The 4144-nt window shown below is 47.1% G+C and overlaps 1 pseudogene; it reads left to right on the top strand.

Moving 5' to 3' along the window:
* The first annotated feature begins 410 nt into the window (after positions 1–410).
* On the top strand, positions 411–2073 carry LOC115838027 (annotated as a pseudogene).
* Positions 2074–4144: the final 2071 nt, after the last annotated feature.

The following is a 4144-nucleotide window of genomic DNA, read 5'->3' as shown; positions in this document are numbered from 1 at the left end:
TCTTACCTAAGTTGCCTCCCAACTTTGATCAAAGCCTGTTCCTCTTGTTCTTTTTAAATTTGTCACTAACATAGTAATAACAATTGTTGTTTTTAGGTTTTCACTATTCATTTATGACAAGTATTCCACATTCAATATGCTCTCCAGTCAACAGTTATTTGAGGCCAGGCACAGTGGCTCATGCCTGTAATCCCAACATTTTGGGAGGCCGAGAGGAAGCATATAAGAGCCCGGATGCTGGTAGGTGTGGGAAGACAGAAGATAACTCACTGCATAACCAACACCTGGCGGGGCTCCTGGTACTTGGTGGACTTGTGTTCTAAGACATGAGATGGCAGCCAAGAAATAAAAAATAATTATGTGCTTTCTCTGCTCATATGCGGTATGGTGGCAACAGGTGTGGCCTCAACATGCAGAATAATGCTAGTGAGTTTGTGGACGTGTATGAAATGCTGCACCAGCAACAGCATCATCAGCATCAAAGACTACACCTCCATCCAGATAAATGTGGCTGAGGTTGATAAAGTCACGAGCAGGTTTAATGGCCAGTTTAAAACCTATGCTTTCGGTGGGGCCATTTGAAGGATGGGCAAGTGAGATGATCTATTCTCCGATCGTCCAATGCTGATGGCATTGTCTCAAATAACTTTTTTGAGACACTGTGCCCGGCCCTTCCTCTGCCTTCCCATACCTACCAGCATGCAGGTTCACTGGAGGCAGACCTAGTAAGTTTGGTTTTTTTTTTTTTTTAGATGGATTCTTGCTCTGTTGCCCAGGCTGGAGTGCAGTGGCATGATCTTGGCTCACTGCAACCTCCACCTCCCGGGTTCAAGCAATTCTCCTGTCTCAGCCTCTCAAGTAGCTGGGACTACAGGAGCATGCCACCATGCCCGGCTAATTTTTGTATTTTTAGTAGAGATGGGGTTTTACCATTTTGGCCAGGCTGGTCTCGAACTCCTGACCTCAAGTGATCCGCCTGCCTCAGCCTCCCAAAGTGCTGGTATTACAGGCATGAGCCACCGCGCCTGGCTAGTAAGTTTCTTTTTGTTCATTTGTTTGTTTTTTTGTGACAGATTTTCGCTCTTGTTGCCCAGTCTGTAGTATAATGGTGTGATCTTGGCTCCCTGCAACCTCTATCTCTGGAGTTCAAGCGATTCTCCTGCCTCAGCCCCCCGAGTAGCTGAGATTACAGGCATGCGCCACCACGCCTGGCTAATTTTGTATTTTTAGTAAAGACGGGGTTTCACCATGTTGGTCAGCCTGGTCTCAAACTCCCAACCTCAGGTGATCCACCCGCCTCAGCCTTCCAAAGTGCTGGGATTACAGGCGTGAGACACTGTGCCCCGCCCAGTAAGTTTCTTATCCATCATTTTGTCAGTGGTGTCTAGCTCAGCGCCTGCCAGGTAGCACATGACCAATGAAGAGTGGCTGTACTAACTTATAGGAAGTGAGTGAGTGGTGCAGCCAACAATCTGGGCAGAAAGGACTCGAATTCCAAGTGACCTTACAAACTAGAGACCTTATCAAAAACAGAGAATGGAAAAATATCACCTAGGGAAAGACTGAGTGTTTGATATTATGGCTCAAAAACCAATTGTGGGCTCAATTCTACAGCTACATTAGGCTTCTTATATGGTATTTGCAAAGGGCTATAAAAAAACATCTACAGGAAGCACGTTCACATCAATTACCTCATTTAATCCTCATACCAACCTAGGCAGTGGATAGGGCAGACGAAATTGTCTTAAGTTTACATACTAGGAAACCTAAGTGTAGTTTGGTTATATGATTTCCCCAAGGTCACTGAACAAGGCAGAGGGAGGGCAGGGACCCTGTGCCTTTTCTCGCCAAGGCTGCATGAGATGTATAACTCATTTATTCTAGGATCAAATAAATATTCAAACTTAAACCTTCACATCCTGCAGTACAGACACATCCCTCTTTTCTAAGGCACACATTCCTGGAGACAACACCTGGGACCCATTGAAGACCCTGAGCCTTTTCTTGTGCCCCAGGCCCCACCTCAGAGAGAGACCAAGCTGTTTGAAACAGGAACAAGCCCAGCCGCAGTAGCTCACACCTATAATCCCAGCACTTTGGGAGGCTGACACGGGGCAGGGGGAGGTGGGGATCACCTGAGGTCAGGCATTTGAGACCAGCCTGGCCAACAAGGAGAAACCCCGTCTCTACTAAAAACACAAAAATTAGCCGGGCGTGGTGGTGGGTGCCTGTAATCCCAGCTACTCGGGAGGATGAGGCAGGAGAAATGCTAGAACCTGGGAGGTGAAGGTTGCAGTGAGCCAAGACTGTGCCTTTGCACTCCAGCCTGGGCAACAAGAGGGAAACTCCATCTAAAAAAAAAAAAAACAAAACAAAACTTTTTGTAGTATACATACAGAGAAACGCACTTAAGTGTGCAGGTTAATGAAATCTCACAAAGTGAATATGCCTGTGTGCCTAGCACCCATATCAAGACATCACACATGGCCAGCTCTTCAGAAGACCCCTGTGCCTTTGCTTAGTCACTATGCCCCCAGAGGGTGACAGTATCCCAAATTCCAATAGTTTTGTTTGCCTCTTTTCTTTAAAAACAAAACAAAACAAATTTGCTGTCATCCACTTCCTGTTTGAACCTTTTTTCTTTTTCTTTTCATTTTACCTGTCCCTCCCATTCAACCTCTTTTCTACTTTATATAACTACTGATGGATTTTTGTCCTTTTTCCTTATTTCCCCCTCAAAGACTAAGTGTGTCCATGAGGGTCTAGGTTAAATTCCCTTACTGAAAAAAGCTTCCTTTCTTTTCTTTTTTTTTTCTTTTCTCTCTCTCTCTCTCTCTTCTTTCTCTCTTTCTCCTTTCTTTCTTGACAAAGTCTTGTTCTGTCTCCCAGCCTGCTAGGCTGACGCAATCTCGGCTTACTGCAACCTCCACCTCCCGAGTTCAAATGATCCTCCCACCTCAGCCTCCCCAGTAGGTGGAACTATAGGCGTGCACCACGATGACTGGCTAATTTTTTTTTTTTTTCTTTTTGAGATGGAGTTTTGCTCTTGTTGCCCAGGCTGAAGTGCAATGGTGCGATCTCGGCTCACTGAGACCTCCACCTCCGGGGTTCAAGTGATTCTCCTGCTTCAGCCTCCTGAGTAGTTGGGAGGCACCTGCCGCCACGCATAGCTAATTTTGTATTTTTAGTAGAGATGGGGTTTCACCATGTTGGCCAGGCTGGCCTTGAACTCCTGACCTCAGGTGATCTGCCTGCCTTGGCCTCCCAAAGTGCTGGGATTATAGGCGTGAGCCACCGCGGCCGGCTAATTTTGTATTTTATATAGACGCGGAGTTTCACCATGTTACCCAGACTGGGCTTAGACTTCTGGGCTCAAGCCATCCACCCACCTCAGCCTTCCAAAGTGCTGGATTACATGTCTGCGCCATAGTGCCCAACCCAAAAGTCCCATTTCTATACCCTGGCATTGGAGCCTTCTGTGTTTTGCCTGTAACCTATGTTTTCCACTTGACTTATCTGATGGTTAATTATACGTATCAACCTGTCTGGGCTAAGAGATGCCCAGATAGCTGGTAAAACATTATTTCTGGGTTTGACTGGGACGGTGTTTGCAGAAGAGATAAGCATTTAAATCAGTAGACAGAAAAGTTCTGCTTTCACCCACGTGAGCAGGCATCATCCAATCCACTGTGGGTCCAGACAGAACAAAAAGGCAGGGCGAAGGCACATTTGCACCCTCTTCTGGAGCAGGGCCATTCATCTTCTCCTGCCCTTGGACATCACAGCTCCAGGTACTCAGGTCTTCAGACTCAGGGTGAAGGACACCACCAGCTTTCCAGGTTCCCCAGCTTGCAGACGGCATATGGTGGGACTTCTTGGCCTTTAGAATCACGTGAGCTAACTCCTCCCCTCTTTCATATCCCCCTTTTTTTTTTTTTGAGACGGAGTCTCACTCTGTCGCCCAGGCTGGAGTGCAGTGGTGTGATCTCGGCTCACTGCAACTCCGCCTCCCGGGTTCAGGCCGTTCTCCTGCCTCAGCCTCCCAAGTAGCTGGGACTACAGGCACCTGCAACCATGCCCGGCTAATTTTTTGTAATTTTAGTAGAGACGGGGTTTCACCACGTTAGCCAGGACGGTCTCGATC

The sequence above is a fragment of the Nomascus leucogenys genome, chromosome 13, assembly GCF_006542625.1.
Source record: "Nomascus leucogenys isolate Asia chromosome 13, Asia_NLE_v1, whole genome shotgun sequence".
Taxonomy (NCBI): domain Eukaryota; kingdom Metazoa; phylum Chordata; class Mammalia; order Primates; family Hylobatidae; genus Nomascus; species Nomascus leucogenys.
The sequence above is the reverse complement of the archived record's forward strand: the minus strand, read 5'-3'. Positions and strand labels throughout refer to the sequence as shown.